The sequence below is a fragment of the Phoca vitulina genome, unplaced genomic scaffold, assembly GCF_004348235.1.
Source record: "Phoca vitulina isolate PV1807 unplaced genomic scaffold, GSC_HSeal_1.0 scaffold25, whole genome shotgun sequence".
Lineage (NCBI taxonomy): Eukaryota > Metazoa > Chordata > Mammalia > Carnivora > Phocidae > Phoca > Phoca vitulina.
In genome coordinates this window covers 3393272-3416192 of record NW_022589728.1, presented here as the reverse complement: position 1 = coordinate 3416192, position 22921 = coordinate 3393272, and the positions used below count along the sequence as shown (strand labels likewise).

The 22921-nt window shown below is 35.3% G+C and overlaps 1 protein-coding gene across 6 annotated transcripts in view; it reads right to left on the bottom strand.

The window, feature by feature from the left end:
* SNTG1 (syntrophin gamma 1) overlaps positions 1-22921 on the bottom strand; it is a 907627-nt gene that overhangs the window by 589788 nt on the left and 294918 nt on the right. The window lies entirely within an intron of this gene.

Below are 22921 nucleotides of genomic sequence, written 5' to 3'. Positions count from 1 at the left end.
GCAGCTACCTGGAGATTGGGTTGAGAAGGAAGAAAATCTCTAATTCAGGTTCTACTTGCCCCATGTGGTCTAGTACAATTATTGTTTGTCCTATCTCCGAGAAATAATCAGTAGAAGCTCAGGCCAACAGTATGGCATGCTTTTCAAGATACTGAAAAGCTCTTAGGTGAAAGGAGCTACCAAAGTACATTAATTTCCCCCTTCTCACCTTCATGGCTGGCAGATTAAAAGTAGGAGACTGTTGCCTCCTGGCTTGCTCCTCCCCAGCACTGTTTATTTCTAACAGTCTAAAGGTCCGTTACTGACATGAGGACTGGCCAGCAAACAGGGGAGCTCACTGCAGACCTGTGTGGTGTGTGCTGCTAGGTGGCTCATTCTAAAAAGTAAACAGATACACCACAAAACCACAAAAATAAATACAGTGGTACCGGTAGGGCTGTATCACTCAAGGAACACAATGGGGAGATTTCAGATGGACCAATTTGTAAGTGGCAGCTAAATATGCAATAAAGATGGCACTCAAATCAATGGGGAAAATAGATTATTTAGGAGATGTTTAGAACATTTAGGAAATGTTCCACTATTAGGGAAAAAATTAAAACTGTATCCCCACATAATTCCATATTCAAAGTTTGAAACCAGATGTATTAAAAACCTAAATGTGGAAGATAAAACAATAAAGATAATAGGAGATAATGAAAGAGAATATTTGTATTCCCCACAGTGATAGTTTCATGTACCATCCTGGAGATTAATCTGGCAATACAAAATCTAATTATGTATGTGCAACCCTTAGGGCAAAGAAAATGTGATCCTGGATAAAAATTCTGAAGATGTTCTCATACAAAGAATCAAAATTCTCAGAATTAAAATTTTTTGACTTAGTATGATATATGTTCTAAGTATAGCACATATATCTTTTTTTATCTTATTGAAAGTGAATATCAAAGTGTCTATAAATGATGAAACACACTGAATTTCAATTTGAAGTAAATCAAATAATAGTATATATCTTTCACATTTATCCCATGGTATTCGAAGAGATGGAAAAATAATTTAGTAAAATGATTTGAGGAATGCACATTATTAAATTTCAAAGATTCATAATAGTGAAGGCATGATGAAAAAACGTAAATCATAATAAACCCATCTCTAATCAAACATATATGTACAGGAAATGTGAGCAGATTCTTCCGAAATACTCAGAATTTACTAATAAAAATATTTTATTAAAACATTAATTTTAGGGGCGCCTGGGTGGCTCAGTCGTTAAGCATCTGCCTTCGGCTCAGGTCATGATCCCAGAGTCCTGGGATCGAGCCCCGCGTCGGGCTCTCTGCTCAGTGGAAAGCCTGCTTCTCCCTCTCCCACTCCCCCTGCTTGTGTTCCCTCTCTCGCTGTGTCTCTCTCTGTCAAATAAATAAATAAAATCTTTAAAAAAAAAAAAAACATTAATTTTAAAAAAGAGTCTAGTCCACTTACTTATATCTTGAGATACAATATTAATATCAATAACTTGATCTCAGATCTATATCCATCTAAGTATATGGAGGTTTTTAAATTTTATTTTATTATGTTATGCTAGTCACCATACATTACATCATTAGTTTTTGATGTAGTGTTCCATGATTCATTGTTTGAGTATAACACGCAGTGCTCCATGCAGTATGTGCCCTCCTTAATACACATCACTGGGCTAACCCATCCCCCCTCCCCTCTAGAACCCTCAGTTTGTTTCTCAGAGTCCATAGTCTTTCATGGTTCATCTCCCCCTCTGATTCCCCCCCTTCAGTTTTCCCTTCCTATTATCTTCTTTTTTTTTTTTTAACATATAATGTATTATTTGTTTCAGAGATATAGGTCTGTGATTCACCAGTCTTACACAATTCACAGCACTCACCATAGCACCTACCCTCCCCAATGTCCATCACCCAGCCACCCCATCCCTCCCACCCCCTACCACTCCAGCAAATATGGAGGTTTTTTAACAAGAATTAATTTCAGGAGTTCCTTGAGCTCAATACAAAAATTACTCTTTTTCCTAATGTCCTTATTTCAGACTGCTGTATTTGGTGGAATTTTCCCTCTAAATCACCTCTGCAAAGTCTTGGAACACCTTACCTAAGATGACCAATATTCACAAGAGTTTTTTTTTTTTTAATTTATATATTTGATAGAGACAGTGAGAGAGGGAACATAAGCGGGGGAGTGGGAGAGGGAAAGGCAGGCTTCCCGCTGAGCAGGGAGCCGGATGCGGGGCTCGATCCCAGGACCCTGGGATCATAACCTGAGCCGAAGGCAGACGCTTAACGACTGAGCCACACAGGTGCCCCCACAGGAGTTTTTGATTTAGTGTCAAGGAAAGGGCACTGAAACGTAGTCAGAAGGCCAGGACATGCACATGATTTGCCATTTCATAGCTAACTAAATATCTAGTTGTTGAACTATACAATGTTCATAGAATTGACAAGGATATGGGGTTCTTATGAAGGTCTAATGAGACAATTTATAAAGCCAAAATGCAAAACTGTTACAGGATGACATTATTGTGATTGGTAAAGGTAACAATCATAATAATCATTCAATTTAGAACTTTTTTAGAAGCAGCCTTCAAGCTGTCTTTTCCTCCTATTTGAGCTACCTCTACTCCACTCCTCCTTTACTCCAAGTCTGGCTGCTTGAAGAAACTAACAATTATCTGTTTTGGCTAATTTGGATCAAAATGTCTTCTACTATTTTTTTTTTTTTATTTCATTCAATGTAGAAGAGAATAAAGAGGAAGGAGAAAAGTGTTTTGGGGACATACCAGCAAGTAGATGTGAAAATGCTTGATGCATGCACTTATAAGCAGCAAAGAAAGAGAGAGAAAGAGAGATCCTCTTATTTGAAAGATTCTACTATGCTAATGTTTGTTTTCTTAACAGAAATTAGCAGAAAGCCTACTTTAGCAAAAATGATCATTATGTATTTATAACTGCATATATATGTATATATAAAATACATGCATACAAATAACCATATAGATATAGATACAGAGATATATCTATATACCTACTCCTCAATAGTTTAAGGCAATTTTATCTACAATTAATTGCAATTATTGTTGTATAAAATCACAAAATCACAAAGGTAGGCAGTATGAGGAAAAAAAGGAACAACTGAACAACAAAACAGCCTAAAATAATTAATAAGATGGCATTAAGTCCTTCCATATCTGTAATTAATCTAAATGCAGTTTGATTGAACTCTACAATCAAAAGGCACAGAATCACTGGATAGATAAAAATAAACAAGATCCAACCATATGCAGCTAAAAGAGACTCACTTCCACTTTAAGGACAAACATAGTCTTAAAGTGAAGGGATGGAAAAAGACACTCCATGCAAGTAGAAACCAAAAGAAAAAGTGGGGGTAGCTATATTAATTTCAGACAAAATAGACTTTAAGCCAAAAATGTAACAAGACAAAGAAGGTTATTATATAATGAATGATAAGGGGCTCAACTCATCAAGAGGATATGACAATTATAAATATATATATACCTAAATATATTGAAATACCTAAATATATTAAGCAAATACTAACATAATTGAAGGGCAAAATAGACAATACAGTAATAGAAGGGGAGCTCATCCAGACAGAAATCAACAAGGAAATATTGGATTTGAACCTTACTTCAGGAAGACCACTTGATAAAATACAACATCCTTTCATGATAAAAAACCCTCAACAAATCGGGTTTAGAAGGAACATATCTGAACATAATAAAGGCCATTTTTACAAATTCATGGCTATCATACTCACTGCTGAAGGGCTGAAAGCTCTTCCTTCGGGGTCAAGAACAGGATGAGGATGCTAACACTGCTCTTATTCAACATGGTACTACAATTCCTAGTTAGAGCACTCAGGCAAGATAAAGAAATAAAAGGCATCCAAATCAGAATGGAAGGAATAAAACTGTCTTTATTAGCAGATAATAAGATGTTATACATAGGAAATTTTAAAGACTCACACACACACAAAAAAAACATTGGAACTAATCTACAATTTCAGTGAATTGCAGGAAATAAAATCAACATACAAAAATTAGTTGGTTTTCCACACACTACCAATAAAATATCTGAAAAAGAAATATTCACTACATTTTACAATAGTAGCAAAACCAATAAAATCCTCGGAAATAAACTTAACCAAGAAACTGAAAGATGTGTACAATGAAAACTACAAGACTCATAGAAAAAGATTAAAGAGGACATAAACAAATAGAAAGATATCCCATGTTTGTGGATTGCAAAATTAATATTGTTAAAATGTCCTTGTTTGCCAAATCCATCTGTAGAGTCAATGCAATCCCTATGAAAATTCCAATGCCATTTTTTTCAAAGCAGTAGAAAAAACAATTCTAAAATTTTATAGAACCACAAAAGACCCCAAATAGCTAAAGGAATCCTGAAGAAGAAGAAAGCTGGAAGCATCACACTTCCTGATTTGAAACTAGGCAGCCATCAAAACAGTATGGCACTGGCATAAAAATAGACACATAAATCAATAGAACAGAATAAAAAGCCCAAGGGGAAATAAAAACTACTTATATTGTCAATTAATATTTGACAATGGGAGCCAAAATATTCAATGGGAAAAGGACAGTCTCTTCATAAGTGGTGTTGGGGAAACTGGATAACTACATGTAGAAAAGAAAAAATGGATCCTTATCTTACATCACTCACACAAATTAACTTGAAATGGACTTAAGACTTAAATATAAGGCCTGTAACCACAAACCTCCTAAAAGAACACATTGAGAAAATGCTCCTTGGTACTGGTTTTGGCAATATATTTTTTGGATATGACACCAAACACACAAAGGCAAAAATTAACAATCGGGACTATTTTGTTTTTTGTTTTGTTTCATTTTGTTTGTTTGTTTAAATATTTTATTTATTTATTTGAGAGAGAGAAAGAGCACAAACGGGGGGAGAGGGAGAAACAGGCTCCCCACTGAGCAGGGAGCCCGATGCGGGGCTCCATCCCAGGACCCCCAGGATCACGACCTGAGGCAAAGGCAGAGGCTTAACCAACTAAGCCATCCAGGCACCCCAAGTGGGACCACTTTGAACTAAAAGTCTTCTGCACAGCAAAGGAAATAATCAACAAAATGAAAAGACAACCTATGGAATGGAAGAAAATGTTATCAAACCATATACTGGATATGGGTTTAATATCCAAAATATAAAAAGGATGTATACAATTCAATAGCAAACACAATCTGATTGGGGTGGCTGGGTGGCTCAGTCGGTTAAGCATCTGCCTTTGGCTCGGGTCATGATCCCAGGGTCCTGGGATAGAGCCCCATGTCAGGCTCCCTGCTCAGTGGAGAGCCTGCTTCTCCCTCTCCCTCTGCTCCTCCCCACCTGCTTGTGCTTTCACTATCTCTCTCTCTCTCTCAAATAAATAAATAAAATATTTTTTAAAAAACAATCGGATTAAAAATGGGCAAAGAAATTGAAGAGACTTTTTTTTAAGGCACATAGAAATGGCCAACAGGTACTTGAAAACGTGCTCAGAGTCATTAGTCATCAGAGAAATGTAAATAAAAAAGCACAATGAGATATTACCTCATACCTATTAGAATGGCTACCATCAAAAAGACAAGAGATAATATATGTTGGCAAGGATATGGAGAGAAGGGAATCCCTGTGTACTATTGGTGGAAATGTAAATTGGAGCAACCACTACAGAAAACAGCATGAATTTCCTCAAGAAATTTAAAAAATGGAAATACCATGTGATCCAGCAATCCTACTTCTGGGTATATATCCAAAGGAAATGTAAATAGGATAATAAAATATCCTATGTTTATTGAAACATTATTCACAATAATGGAGATATGGAAACAATCCAAGTGTCCGTCAATGGATGAATGGGTAAAGAAGATGATTTTTAAAATACAATGTAATATTATTCAGCAATGAGAAATAAACAAATTCTGCCGTTGGCAACAATGTGGATACTCCATGAGGGCACTATGCTAAGTGAGATAAGTCAGAGAAAGACAAATTGTGTATGCTATCACTTATATATGGAATCTAAAAAAAGCTAAACTCATAGAAATAGGGAGTGGAATAGTGGTTACCAGGGGCTGTGTGTGTGGGAATGGGGAGATATTGATAAAAGTGTACAAACCTGCAGTTAGAAGATGAATAAATTCCGGAGAGCCAACATATGGTGTTGTGTTTATAGTTAATAATACTGTATCATATACTTCAAAGTTATAAGATACTAGGTCTTAAATCTTCTCACAAAAGAAAAAAATAATAATTATGTGGTGTAATGGCTGTGTTAGCTTATGCTACAGTGGTGATCATACTGCAATATATAAATGTATTAAATCATCACAGTATTTACCTTACACTTATACAATATTATATGTCAATAAAAAAGGCTTTTCTCAAGAAAAAAAATTCAACCTGAAGATTATATTGTAAAAGTATCGCTGCATAAAAAGCTGATGGCTCTGGATTGATATTCTAGAGAGGAACCTATTGAAGTTCAGAGATATTTTGTTCTTCAGAGCTTTCTTAGGGAAAAAAAAATAATACCTTTAAAACAGAGACATACTACACTACTCAGGATGCAAGTATTTTTTCCCACTCACTTCAAAGTAACTTATATAGCAGCCAACTAAACATTTAATTAAACAAACAACATGTAAGAGCTTGTTCTCAATTAGGAGAGCTCTGTTTCTTCAAATGCAAACATAGATCAAGAATCCCTGGATGTTTTCCATTTCTATAATAGCTGAGAACTACATGAATACAATCTTAAAACAAAGCCATGATTTAGATATCCAGCTTAGGAAAATTTCCATTTTATATATGGAATTAGATTCTCCTTAGAACCTAAAACTATCACTGGAGGGAAGCATTTTTTCCAATTCTAGGGGTATGTTTACACAACAGAGGTGGTCTTTGAACACAGTGTTTCCTGAAAATGATAGTTTTCTTCTCATTTTTGTTAGTATTTATATATTAACAACAGTATAATTTATTGGTATTAATTTTATTGACATCTAATATTAATCATATTTTATATGTTTTATTCAAATAGTTAAAATTAACACACTGTATCACCTTAGGAAAACTTAGGGAACATTACAGCAAGTTCTTTGGCAATGGAAGCATTTAACCTCTAAGGTATTTATTTTTAAAATTCTGATTTTCATTATTTTGTTATGCAAGAGCAGCTTATTCCCACTTGCAGTCAGTATGAAACTATATAATTTATTTTTCTTTCTTTGGCCTCAACCTATTTCTCATTGTCTTTAAATCAATTCTCCATCCTTAAGTAAAAATAATATTACAATAATGATAATATAAAATAATATTATAAGATAGGAGAAAAACATAACTAAAAGTGACCTTTTCATAAAAACATTAAGAAAATTTTTATTTTAAAACAAAATTTCCAATTAAAATTAATGTATGAATCTATACATTTATTTTTTGTTCTTTCTTCCTCTTATTTTCCCAGTGCTTAAGGTTCTTTCAGTGAATGACTTTTAAATAACTTTATTTGAATAATTTAAATATTTTTGTCATGACAGCTATACTCAATGTGCTCAAAAGAATCAATGATCAATAGTCTCTCTGCACTAAAGTTATTATCCAGAGAATCATGAACAGGAAAATTAAACCCCTAAAATGAGAAATGTTAAATTAATTTAAAAATGAGGCCATTAGACCGACATGGTTTTAATGCCTTAGTAGCTTACTTAAGCAAACCAAAGCCTAAGCTTGTAATGCCTCAAGCTTAAGAAATTGAAACCTAAGGACAATCAATCCACAAACACCCAACTAGGTTTTCCCAAATAAGGCAACTGCTTAAGTTAGAGCCAATCAAATAGTCTCCTTGATTTGCTTCTGCCTCTTCTATAGAAGTCTTTCCCCAAGTCCTTTGGTGGAGCACTCCCAACTACTTCTGGTTTGGCAGCGCCCTACTGGAATAAATGTTTGCTCACGTAAGCTCTTAAAATGTTTAATATGCCTCAGTTCATCTTTTAACAGTAGCAAATATAAAAATAATTAACAATTATTGTTAATTATTTACTCTGTCCAGTTAGTCCCTAATTTTGACTAGTGAGCTAACACCACACTCACCTGTTACTTGTCCTACCATCCCATATAAACAAATTTAAGGACACTGATATGGATACACACACACACACACACACACACGCAGAATTATAGGATTCATGCTAAAGGAGGCTCATCCTAGACCTGAATAATGACATGACCTAGTATCACACAGAAACGCATTCTTCTACTTTGATGTTTGTTTGAAGTCTTTTAAATGACACTGTAGGTTGCTAAAGGTCAAAAAGAAAACAGAAGTGAAGAAGATCATAATGTTAACACACTATTAGGTAGTGAAATTTTACCAAATATCTATAAACATTTTAGAAAATGATTAGACCATTTTCCTGACATATGCAGGATCTGACCCTATTTTGGAGCAAAGTTTTTATGGAGCTAAAACTTTTTAAGAGTACAACTGAAAAATACCTGGAATAGATTCAATAGATTCTGGATACACAAGGGCAATTCAGAAGGTTAATCTTGAAGGGTGCCAAATCTCAGAGGAGAAGTGCATCACTGTGGTGCTCTGGTGACTTTTTGCTGCCATCTGGACCTGCTGAATGTATGGGTGGCCACGACATCATTCATCAGGCCATAGCAGCCCAGGGCACTGCACTGCCATCATGCATCCCTCTAAGTCCTTTTACTTTTTTCAAATGACTGAGTTTATTGGTCCTTAGTATTGCACTATCACTATGAAAGTTTCTTCCACCCTTCAGCTTCCAATGTTACCCCCTGTTATTTTTATTCTTTTAAATGTGGTAGACTGAGAAAAGAGAGGGAAGACTTGGATTCAAAAGTATAGTGACATGCACTTAAAAAGGAGAACGTTTTCACCCAACAAAGTATCTCAGATTGTGCACACACACACACAATGGCTCTAAGGATGAGTAGCTGTAATAAGTAGAGATAATACAGGCCAACCCCCCGCCCCCCGCAAAAGTTGTTGAAATTATAGCTGCGATCTTGGTAGACCTGAACTCTTAAAAATACTGACTGTCATTATTAGAGACCCTGGAAGAATCTTTTTAAATAATTTTATAGGAGTGGATCCTCTTGGTTGATATGAAGGGATGACAATGTCAAGGCTTCATGATGGCTTTAGAACATGCATTTTCTGAAGAACTTGAAAATGGACTTACCTTCTGACTGACTAGTGGAAAATCTCAGTCCAAACACTAAAATTATTAAAGCTAAAAGCATTTTTGAAGTTGTACAATGCAACAAATTACCCCACAATAAACATTCCTGCATTATTTCTTACATTTTGCCGTTTGTGGTTTTCTTTAAACAGTTGCTATGTATGCAGTTGACCATAATCTTGGGGGCACCTCTAAGTTCTCTCAAAATATTTCCAGTATCAGTCATCTGCAGTGTAATGAATTCCTTTTGTCTTTCTTCTCACTTATGTGCTTTTAAGTGTTTTAAATCAGTTAATCCCTTCTTAAGTGTATCTAATTGGTTCAAAGAGAGAGGTCCTGAGTAACTTAGAAACAAACGGGCTCAGGAACAACTTCAAGAGCTTTAGACAAGACACTAGCCCGAGACTAAAGCCTTGTGACAGCCCTGAGGCAGAGGGCCCAGCCAAGCTGTGTCAGATTTCCCACCCACTGAAACCTTGAGATAAATCTTATATAAGTGCTGTTTTTTTTTTTAAGATTTTATTTATTTATTTGACAGAGAGAGACACAGCGAGAGAGGGAACACAAGCAGGGGGAGTGGGAGAGGGAGAAGCAGGATTCCCACCGAGCAGGGAGCCCGATGCGGGGCTGGATCCCAGGACCCTGGGATCATGACCTGAGCTGAAGGCAGATGCTTAACAACTGAGCCACTCAGGTGCCCCTATAACTGCTGTCTTAAGCCATTAAGTTTGTGCTAATTTGTTATATAGCAATGGATAACTAAAACAGAGTCCTAAAATAAAAGTATAGACAAAATTTTACTGCCATGATAGCAACAGAAACTTACTGTTATTAAGAAAGTTATATAACTTCTCTGACAGAAAAAATTAATATAACAATAAAATCAATCATGCAATTAGTAAACATGAAATACTATGTATTTGAACTTTTAATCCTGTAAGTGTATTTAATAAATGATGGTCTTTCATGTAAAAAAAAAAAAAAAAAAAAAAAAAAGAAAGTTATATAAAATAATAAAGAAACTCAAACCAAAGATTCAAATATACATACATTTCTTTATGTCTTGGCATGCTGAATCCATTTTTTTCTAAAGTCTAAACTAAAATTCGCTTGCTTTGGTACACCATCTTTCATAGATATTTCTTGAAGGACTTATCACATTGGAATCTGACCCACATTTTAGAAATAAATACTATTTTAAAGTCAACAGCAAGATTTTCATTATTAAAATTTTTCATGTTGAAAATAACATTTTCTTTTTAATCTCATGAAGAATAGTCTATAGCACATCTTTTGGCTGATCGCCTAAATTCAAGCAACAAATTTAACAGTAACAGGTATTCAATGAACAATTTTAAGGGCAAGAGGCAAAGTAGATTATAATAAGGTGATTCTCCAAAAATAGACTTTAATTAAATAGATTGTCAAAATTTAAAGCAGCAAGTTGGTTTCCGGTACTCTCTTTGCCGAGAGAACACATTTTGGTTTGTGGTGTGATACTTGTCCCATCTCAGTGTAAACAATGGGTATTTCTTCTAACTTGATAGAAGTTAGATAATAGTCTAACTTGTAACCATATGTAATTAAGAAACTTGTAACCATATTTAATTAGGACAAAAGTGGAAAATAAAGTTTCTAGTGGTTTTAAGGTAATATGCTTTGTTATGCTTTATAATTTTCTTAAGCCATTTCTATATTTAATTAAACATAAAATGCATAAAAGTTCATTTGAAAACAGATCTTGCTCATTTATTGAACTGTGGTCTATTTTCCAAAAGGCTATGTAATCTTTTCTCAGACTTTCACTTGTGCCATCTTGTTCATCTTGAGATGATCAAATGATATATGGAAAGCAACTAGTAGACTGCATTCATAAAAGATACTCAATTATAGGGCGCCTGGGTGGCTCAGTTGGTTAAGCGACTGCCTTCGGCTCAGGTCATGATCCTGGAGTCCCAGGATCGAGTCCCGCATCGGGCTCCCTGCTCAGCGGGGAGTCTGCTTCTCCCTCTGGCCCTCCCCCTCTCATGTGCTCTCTCTCTCTCTCTCTCTCAAATAAATAAATAAAATCTTTAAAAAAAAAAAGATACTCAATTATAATAATTCATATATTTTTGTTACTAAAGACATTAAATTTTTATCTTACATATTCAACTCATAGAAACTTAGGATTTTATGCTGTAGCTTAGAAAGAGGATAGCTATCCCTTTCTAAACTCCAACAGCACTGAAATTGGAACAGTTGCCTTTTTAAAATTATACTCATGTATGTTTTAACCAAGGAATTTTGATCTTTATATTAAAATAGAAAGATAGAGTACTCAAAGGCTTTAACAAAGTACTTAAAATAATGTCATTGTCCTAATAGAATCTGTATTTGAGGGAAAAAAAAAAAGCTTTCAAATGACAAAAAATAAATTGAAACCATAGGGAAAGTCTCCTAATTAAAACTGATGTTTTAGTATTTTTTTTAAATATTAAAAATGAAACTCTGTTTTAAAATAGATTAACAAATTCTGCCTTCATTGTTCACTTTACCTGCTTATAGGTATTTGAGACATAGTACAAATTTAGCTCTTTTGTTAATATGGTAAATAAATAAAGCAAATGAATACACTATAAGAGAAAGACATGATTAAATTTATAAATTTCTGTCAGAGATAATCCCATGCCTATGCCTATAGGCAGCACACCTTAATCCTTGGGCTAAGTGTAATTAGAATGTAACAATGGAATGGGGCTAACTTCTTTATCTTACAGATGACATAACTAAGGTTCAAGAAAAGGAAGTAAATTTCTCAAATTGATAAAGTAGATGAATAGTTGATCCAGACTCCTACATCCCAGGCCAGTAGGATCTGTGGTTTTGTTCTAAAACCAACAAAAACTTTTGGTTGTGATTTTCTGCTATGCTCAGCATGACTGTCACTCCCTCAGGCTCACCATGGCCTGTTCTAGACGGGCTGGCTCTGGACAAATTGGGCCACACTTAGTCACCTCCATGGCTTCTCTGACTCCATGTAATCCAGTAATACTGGAAGGTAAAATGATGCAGCAAAATTTGGAAATCCTGTGTTTCATTTTTTTTTTATCGTCCTGTCATAATATACTAATTTATTGAAAGGACAAACTTCTAATAGTAATTTGTATCACTGGTCTCATCTCAAGAATAGTTTTCCCCAAATAATTCTACATTAAAAATAAGGCTTTTTCAATATCATTTGCAGCTAATTAACCAAAGACAGCAGAGTAAGTGATTTGCCAAGCTATTTCAAATTCCTTTTGTGAATAAACTGAATAATACTGATTGATCTGGCATTCTAGAGCAACCTATGCCAAGAACTCACTGTTTCAAAATTAATAACAATTTACAAAGCATTCTTTTTCCTTTGTCTTACAATGTTGATTCCAATCAAACAAAAATGAGAATAAAAGTAATTTTTAGAATAAAATCTTGGCCTTCTTACCATCACCAAACAGCTACATATAATGCAGCTTGTTTGACATCAGAGAGACTTTTGTCCCCTGAAAAATCACAGTCTAACATGTAATATAAAAAAAACCTTAATGTTTTTGATAAGAAGTCCCATAAACCTGTGAGCTTTCAAAGAAATGTGTATTTATGATGTATGGCAAGACAAATGAAAACAGAAAATACTGAAATGGTAAAATCTGAAAACAAGAGCAGTAACAGAAAAATAAGCTGCCTGTCTAGAAAATACTCTAACCCAGCATGGCTTATTGGCAATGAAAAGCAAGCTGTTTGTAATGTAATTGCACCATTCCATCTAAGCCCAATTTAGTCTTATTATCTTGTCATTGCACCTTTATCCTACAGAAGCTCTAGCCACTTTGCTTCATCTACTGAAAGAGTGAGCAGGTGGCTGCTTCGTCGCTCCGAGCCTATCATACTGCCTTGCTAATGCTCTTGCCGCAAATGACCAGGCATATCATTTCTGTGATGTGTGCAGAATCTTGCTGTGTTTATCAACAGGAGCCATTAAAATGGCTTACAAATCTTCTACAAGAGTGTGCAAGAAGCTTGATTGAAATAATATACCTTTAAAAGGCACTAGTATAAAAAGAAAAAAAAAAGAGTACTTGCTGTGACTATACCTTTCTCAGGGTTTCAAATAGAAAAGAACATCCATTTGATTTATGACCTGTTAGTTATAGCCAATTCTCTATTCCTCTTCTCAAAGAGAAACAATTTAAATCAACTGGAGCTATGCATTTCAAGCTGACTGGAAATAGTCATACCCTTATTGATGTTGCTGATGTTATTAATAGCTGACTTAAATCAGTATGTCTTTAATTTTAATTGTACATAGCTATTACCCCTTAATTCAGTAGAACAGGTAGGACAAGTTTGAGTTTGTGACATAATAACATATATTTTGAAGATAACTGAAAACATTCATTTTATTTTTTAATTTGACACAATGAATAAAAATTAATCTAGATTGTAATCCTAAGAGCAGAAAACATAGGATATGAGTCTTACTATTCTTTGTTCTGACTGACCTCCTCAATCTAGGAAGGTGAAGACTGTAAAACACAGTTAACAGCTGAATTTTGCACTAGACATGTCATGCTGGCCTTTCTCTGTAAATACTTAGTTAAAATCACTAGTTTGCAAACTCCATAAAGGCAATGATTTATATCTTATTCATGTTTGAACACCTGTGGTTAATGGAGAACCCTAGTATACCTGTGGGTATTCAACACATACTTGTTGAATGGATGAATGAATGAAAGCTACCAAATAACTGTTATGGATAATTTAATTTTTAAATACAAAATCAGAAAAATCCATAACATATTCAAATCTTTCCCCATTGTTCACAAAATAACGTCCGATCAAACATGCTCTAGAGGCAAATTAACTCAGATTAGAATTTTATTTATTTATTTATTTATTTTTATTTTTATTTTTAAAGATTTTATTTATTTATTTGACAGAGAGAGACACAGCGAGAGAGGGAACACAAGCAGGGGGAGTGGGAGAGGGAGAAGCAGGCTTCCCGCGGAGCAGGGAGCCCGATGCGGAGCTCGATCCCAGGACCCTGGGATCATGACCTGAGCCGAAGGCAGACGCTTAACGACTGAGCCACCCAGGCGCCCCTAGATTAGAATTTAATTTAGATTAAAATCTAGGATGACGATTCCAAGAATGTCAATTCTTAGATTTACTACCAATACCAACTTAAGATCATTTCTCCTTTTTATTTTTATACTTTTTTGTAAAGATACTATATTTTATGCCTGGAATATTCAGTATTCATACTTACTCAAAATTGTTTCTCTTCTGAAATATATTAAATATTCAATTCTGCTGTGTAAATGTCACACAGTAACTAGATGCAAAAATTAACACAAACATTCTGGCATGGTCTTAGAGTGTTTCTGGTTGTTCGAGGACATAACTGCGAGCACATGAGGACTAGCTGACTTGCCTGCAAGTCACCCCTTGGAAGCTCCTCACCCCTGTTCTTTGAGTGTACTTTCCACCATTCCCACAATGGGAGTTGTTCCAAGGACATAGCTTTGAGATAGCATAAAGAAGTGGGTCCAAATGCCCTCGGTCACCATCCTGCTACCCTGTCTTCTCTCTCCCAGCCTGCATCTATGGTCTTAGGAGGAGTGCCCTTTGACTAGTTGGCTTAGGATAAAAACTCAGGCTTGGTTTACAGATGTAGCTCTGTGATATTACAGGCACCACTTACAGGTGGACAGATGGGGCACTACAGCTTCACTCCAGGACAGTCCTAAAGACAATCATGAAGTAAAATACAACCTGTGGGCAGAACTTGGATCAGTATACCTACCTGGTTGTTCACTTTGCCTGGAAGAAGAGATGTTTTATGATCTGACTGGTTTGTGTGCTGAGGCTAATGACTTGGCTGAATGGTTAGGAATCTGAAGAAGTATGACAGGAATATTGGTGACAAGGAAGTATAGGAAAAAGAAATGTGGGTAGTCCAATCCAGACTGGCAGAGAATGTGAAGATCTGTGAATGATTTCCAACAAGTGACCTCAGCAGGGGAATATTTTAATAAGGATAGGATGACTCATTCTTCTGGTATCGGTCAGTCCCTTTCCCCAACCATGGGTTGGTGAACAGAATGGTCATGGTGGCAGTGAAGGAAGGTATGCATGGGCTAAGCAACGTGGACTTCCACTCTCCCAGGCTGAACTAGATACAACCACTGCTAATACAGCTCCATTTCCTGGTGTGATCAGCCAGCTGCCTCGTGGCAAATTGTTTACATTGAATTGCTGCCATTATAGAAGGGCCAGCATTTGGTTCTTTGTGGAGTAGATACTTGCTATATATACCAATTTATCTATATCAATTTATCCCTGAATATGGTGCCTTTGTCAAATTACCATTCACGAACTTATAAAATGCCTTCTCGAACATCATGGTATTATTCAGCATTGTTTTTGACCAGAGAACTCATTTCATAGCAAAAGAAATGTGGTAAATGATCTAAACCTATGAATTCTGTGAAACAATTGCATTCTGAGTTTATACAGAAATGGCTTTATACAATTTGATGTTTCTTATTTTTTAGCAGCTATTAAATGAGCCAGAGAATATCATCTCCTAACAAGGCTAGTGCAAAAATTAAATAAAATGTTAAATATAGCACTTTGAAAAAATTATTTATAAACTTTAAAGTGAAATAAAGATTTAGCATTTAAAATTCATTTACTGGGGCGCCTGGGTGGCTCAGTCGTTAAGCGTCTGCCTCCGGCTCGGGTCATGATCCCAGGATCCTGGGATCGAGCCCCGCATCGAGCTCCCTGCTCCGCAGGAAGCCTGCTTCTCCCTCTCCCACCCCCTCTGCTTGTATTCCCTCTCTCGCTGTGTCTCTCTCTGTCAAATAAATAAAATCTTTTAAAAAAATTTTAAAAATTCATTTACTCACATTATTTGCTTATTACTTGATATATATTATATTAAGCACTTCACATGTATCATCCATTTATTCTTTCCATAACACTATTATTTTTGTGGGAACTAAGACTAAGGGTTTAAGAAACTGTCAAAGGTCTCACAGCTGGTGAATGATGGCATCAACTTTTAATCTCTGCAGTCTAAGTTTAGAGATACAACTTTTAACACAGTGTGCAAATATTTCCTTAAGATTTTATTTATTTATTTAAGAGACACAGAGAGAGAGAGCACAAGCAGGGGAGGAGCAGAGGGAAAGAATCTCAAGCAGACTTGGCACCAAGCATGGAGCTTGAGTTGGGGCTCAATCTCACAACCCTGAGAACATGACCCTAGCCAAAACCAAGAGTTGGTCACTTAACTGACTGAGCCACCCAGGCACCCCAACCTGCAAATATTTTCTAAGCATACTCTAGAAATTCATCACTTTATGAAAGGCATTCATCATCCTCAGAGAAGTTAATGTCACAAAGTATCCACGTGAATAAAAAATTTCAAATTGTTCTTAGAACCTCATGCAAATAAATAACTGCAATGAAAAAAAAATGATTCATAAATTCCATGAAAAAGATATTTAAATCTGAGCTGGGAACATTTTAACTTTTTTTCAAAATGTTAAATAATACAGCAACCATAGCCATTTTTTTTTTTTTTTTTTTTTAAGATTTTATTTATTTATTCATTTGACAGAGAGAGACACAGTGAGAGAAGGAACACAAGCAGGGGGAGGGGGAGAGGGAGAAGCAGGCTTCCCGCTGAGCAGGGAGCCCGATGTGGGGCTCGATCCCAGGACCCTGGGATCATGACCTGAGCCGAAGGCAGACGCTTAACAACTGAGCCACCCAGGCGCCCCCAACCATAGCCATTTTTTTTTAACCTTTAGAGCTCCAAAGTATATTGTTTAAACAACTTTTAAAAGCAATATAAATGGTATTGAATTAATGGGATGTGAAGGAGGATATTTTAAATGGAGAGTAAAGGGGCAGAAACATATAATAGACAATCACTGATCTCCTCAATAAGAAGGGTTTCCATGGAATGGTGTTTCAGTAGTGAATAAGTGAATAACAGTTTCAGGAATGACTAAGATGTGAATATTTGGAAACATGGAATATTTACAGCTACTTGGAGCAGTCTGACATTGAGGAAAACAGAAATTTCAGACTGCCCTAGAGGGATAAGTGGAATTAAAGGAAGGATTTTATTTTTAACTTTAAGACATAGCCATGTTGTATTCTGAAGGAAATAAAGAAATAGAACAGACAGAAGCAAATTGATGAAACTTGGATAGATAAGATTCAATTTCAGGAGGAAAGTCCTTAAGTGGGATGAAGAAAGATGGAATCCAATACGAAAGTAAAGAGTTTTTGGCTAAGATAGGAGCATATACATTCCATTCACAGTAACAGGAGAAATATGGGTAGGAATGCAGGTAGTTTGGTAGTTTTTCTCATAAACAGACAAAGTAATTTGCGTCTTATTGTTTCTATTGTAGTAAAGTAAAAGCAAGATCATTAGATATAAGTGATGGACAGGGGAGGTTTGCTGAAAATTTTGGAGAGAATGAAGAAATAAATAGCCAACTAAGACAAATAATTACTAACAAGTAGTAGTCATGATCTGACTGAGGTTTGGGATCAAAAATTAAAAGCAGACTATCAGCATAATTGTATGTTTTCCTTTAGTCTCTTCTGCTACTTGGGCAAGCAGATAGAAATATGTTTTAACCTTGGTTAAGGTTTTTCCAGGTAAGTATTAGAAAAGGAAAGAAAGGCAAAAAAAAATGTATGATAGTAATTATACTGATGCATTATGGAATCCAAGTTATATAAGATGAGTATGAAGACATAACTGGTTATAGAGGGTGATAAGGATAAACCATTGGTGGATTGGGAGTCCTCAGTAAACAATGATGTGGAATAATAAAGTAAGGGAACTGTAAGGATAGCATATAGAGTCAAAAAACAGCCTTTGGAGATAGTTCTGTAACAAGCAATAATATAGTTTGGGAAATTAACAGGAATGGATTGTTGTATAAGAAGGGACAAACAGCTGAAAGGGAAGAGGTATAGAACTGAAAGCTCAGGGTTTTGAATTTTCTACATAAATGCTGAAGCATAGTAACTGCATAAGTAGTGTGGAAAAACACCGTTAGACAGATGCTAACATCTTTAGGAAATGAGCTAGAGTGTCCATGTTTTTGTAGATGATGTCATCCTGTATATGAGCAAAAATATCTGATGGAATGCACTGCAAAGGAGCAGCAGCTTATGAGAACAGAAAGAGGAGACAAATTCAATAAGCTTACTAGCAAAGAGAAGCAACGTGAACACATGCCCACCTCCAGGTTTAGTGGTTCGTGAGTTGTACAAGAGGTCACCACATTTGAGAAGCCTGGAGAGAACGTATTGTCCGTAGGGGACCTCCAGGTTTGAATTAGAGCAAGAAGGTAAAAGGAATATTCATGGTACTTTCCAGGAAGGAGAAAATAACGGAAGGGTAGGAGATGCAGAAATAAGATGAGGAACTGGTGACGTGGGTCTGCATAAAGTAGAACTGACCTCTGTAGGAGTGATAAATTGGAATAAGTGACCCAAAGAGATAGCGGACACCAAGAGAATGTGAAGTCATTCTTAAGAGATGTCTGGTACACAGACACAGACACACAGACACACACACTCTCCAAAATATTTTTTTTTCTTGAAAAATGCTTCTCGTATGGTTGGGGCTATTTTTATCACACTGGGTCATCAGTAGACATAATCATAAAATAATTTGCATTTAGTAACACCTATCCATATTTTATATACTTTCTCTTCATTTCATCTTCATTAATTATTAATTATTTAACTGAGGACTCATTCCTTAGATTTTTCATACTCCGAACTAATAAATTTAGTTGGGCCATGTAGTGAAAAAAATATTGGATCAGTTGACTGAATCCCGAAGAGACAATTCTTGATCTGCCATTACAACAACAGATAAATTAGGGGAAATGCAACTGGCAATAATAGAACCTGCCATCCATATAGCAAAAGCTAGATGCTGCACTGAAATTAAAAAAAAAAGAAACAAAAGATGTGAAATACTATACAAATGACAGGTTATTATTATATATTCATTTCCCTCTGTTGCTTCAATACATAAGAATTTAGACCGGGATTCTCACTTTGTAATTGTCATTCTTTTTTAAAATAAAGGGTTTGTTAATTTTGATCTAACTTTAGAAAACAATCTTATGTTCTTATTCAAATGTTACCCCTTTGCTCTACTGAGTTCAGGAATTATATATTGTGACACACAGGTGTAGGGTAATTTTGAAAATCTGGCTTGGTTTTTAAATAGCATAATAATTCTTGTATTGTGTCATGACATTCATTTCAATGGAACTGTGCTTCTTCATTTGGCCAACTGGCCTCTTCTCAAACTGTTGTTTTTCCTCCAGTGTTATTTAAAAAGTAATAAGTGGAAACATCCAAATTGGACTTCTAAAAGACTAAAAGGTAATAAAATTCAAAAGCTTCTCATTTTTTATATATACATTACCAAGTATTATCCATCACTAAAAAATCTTACAGATGGAATTTTGCATTTTTTCACCTTTAAGCATTTTTTATACTCATACTAGTAATCATAGTAGTTTAGAAAGAAAGAAATTAAAAACCATTGTACTAGTGTTATTTTCTTCCTTAAATACTCAAAATGTTAACTTGTTGAATCACTGAATGTTGTAAATACCAGTTAAACTCAATTCAATTAACAAAATAATGAGAATGTACAGTGTACAAGTAGCACCTTCTGAACTCTCCTGAGCCTCCCTTTCTGCCTATTTATGGAGGAACAATGAAAATGAAATGTTAGCCAAATGGTTGTTCCTGGAGCTTTAGTTTGTACAAAGGCAAGAATGCTGGAATTGCATCAAGATAATTAAAAGAGCCAGGGGTCACATTTATGTTAAAGTCCATTAGGAAAATCAAACACAAAGATCAAGTCCAAACAGCTAGATGCAGTATCTGAGGGGTGCAAGGTACAGAAAAATGAGTTTGGAGACTGGAAGATGTATAGGGACATGGAATCTGAGACAGAGTTAGTTAATTGCAAATCATGCCCAGGGCAGTTTCCACCAACAGAGACTGGAGACCCCTGGTTCTGACAGGCTGGAGGAAATGAACAGGGTTGAACAAGTATTAGTAATAGAGTAAATCCAATCCTTTCTCTTTGGGAGTTCAGAATTTGGTAGGGAAAACAGACAAAAATAATCTGAAATGTCATCATGTGTGTATAGGAAAAAAAATAATTAATTAGGATTGGGGCACCTGCAAAATTTGTGGAAGGTGGTGGGATTTGTGTTTGGTTCTTACAAGAAGGCTTTTACTAGAATAAAGGACATTCCTGTAAAGAATTAGTACATACAGAGTTAACAGCATTGAAGAAAGATGAGATTTAAGAATAAAGCAAAAATAGATCAAGATAGGAAGAACAAAAATAATCATCAGAAAATGGGTGAAAAGACAGGAAGAACGGATGGTTGCAGATGTTATGAATAACTGGTATTTCAAGAGTAAGAAATGTCCAATTATATGACTAAATTTCTCTGAGAGGTGGAGGAAGTTTTTGACTAAGTACTGACTAGGTATATATGCTATGAGTTGATGAAGAGGCTTCATATTGTATCTGTTCATTTATGCATTAATTTGTGTTGTTTTTAATTGCATTTTCCAATTTGTTCATTCCAATATTTAATGTTAGGCAACCCCCTAAAATGTCTTTACAGTTCTCAGCTGAGGGGCTGGAGGGGGAGAGGGGAGGAGGAAAACAAGGGGGAGGAGAGGCAAGAAGGGGAAGGGAAAGAAGAAGAAATCTCATTTGGTTTCTCCCATAGCTACTTAGTCTTCCCTTCATAGAACTTCCAACTAATTATAACTACCTTTTTTTCTGTTTGAGATACATAGATTTATTATTTTTTAATTTCTTTTTTTAAGTTTTTATTTACATTCCAGCTAGTTAACATACAATGTAATATTAGTTTCGGCTGTACGATTTAGTAATTCAACACTTGCATACAACAACCACTGCTCATCACAAGTGCCCTCCTTAATCTTATTTAACCCATCCCCCAACACACCTTCCCTCTGGTAACCATCAGTTTGCTCTCTAACATTAAGAGTCTGTTTCTCATGGAACACCACATCAAAAACTAATGATGTACTGTATGGTGACTAACATAACATTAAAAAAAAGAGTCTGTTTCTTGGTTTGCCTCCACTTTACTTTTTATTTTCCCCTTATTCATTTGTTCAAATTACACATTTGAGTGAAATCACACGGTATTTCTCTCTCTGACTTATTTCCTTTAGCATAATACTCTCCATCTCCAACCATGTCATTGCAAATGGCAAGATTTCATTCTTTTTTATGGGTGAGTATATCCTATTATATGTATATATGTATACCATTTCTTCTTCAACCATTAGTCAGTAGATGGACACTTGTGGTGTTTCCATACTTTGGCTATTATAGATAATGCTGCTATAAACATTGGAGTGCCTGTATCCCTTTGAATTAGTATTTTTGTATTCTTTGGGTAAATACCTGGTAGTGCAATTGCTGGGTCATAGGGTAGTTCTATTTTTAACTTTTTGACGAACCTCCATACTATTTTCCAGAGTGGCTGCACCAGCTTGCATTCCCAACAACAGTGTAGGAGGGTTCCCCTTTCTCCACATCCTCGCCAACACCTATTGTTTTTTGTGTTGTTGATTTTAGCCACTCTGACACGTGTGAGGAAATATCTCATTGTAGTTTTGATTTGTATTTCCCTGATGATCAGTGATGTTGAACATCTTTTCATGTGTCTGTTGGCCACCTGTATGTCTTCTTTGCTAAAATGTCTATTCTTCTGCCTATTTTTCATTTGGATTATTTGGTTTTTTGAGTGTTGAGTTTTATAAGTTCTTTATATATTTTGGATACTAACCCTTTATCAGGTATGTCATTCACAAATATCTTCTCCCATTCCATAGGTTGCCTTTTACTTTTGTTGACTGTTTCCTTCACTGTGCAGAACCTTTTTAATTTAATGAGTTCCCAGTGGTTTATTTTTGCTTTTGTTTCCCTTGCCTCAGGAGACATACCTAGAAAGAAGTTGCTACGGCCAATGTCAAAGAGGTTACTGCCCGTGTTCTCCTCTAGGATTTTCAGGGTTACAAGTCTCACATCTAGGTCTTTAATTCATTTTGAATTTATAACTACTTTATTTTTGTTATTAATTCTTTAATGTCTATGTCCCCCACCAAATATCATTCATGATGTATATCTGCTTGATATTGTGTTAACAAACTTTCTTGTTTTGGAAAAAAAATGTCTCTACTTACTATAAGAGTATATTTTTAAAGTATGTTAATGCCTTGGTTCCTAATTTTAAAAAAGGTACTATAAAAGTTAAATATTTTTAAAAAACAAAATTTTAAAACTCACAATATCATTTGCTGGCAAGGGTGTGGAGCAACAGGAGCTCTCCATTGCTGGCAGGAATGCAAAATGGTAAAGAGTTTATAGGTTTTTACAAGACTATCTGTATTCTTACCATATGATACAGCAGTTGCATTGTTAGATATTCAGCCAACTGATTCAAGAACATATTAAACCTTCACAGGAAAATTTATAGAGGCTTTCTTCATGAT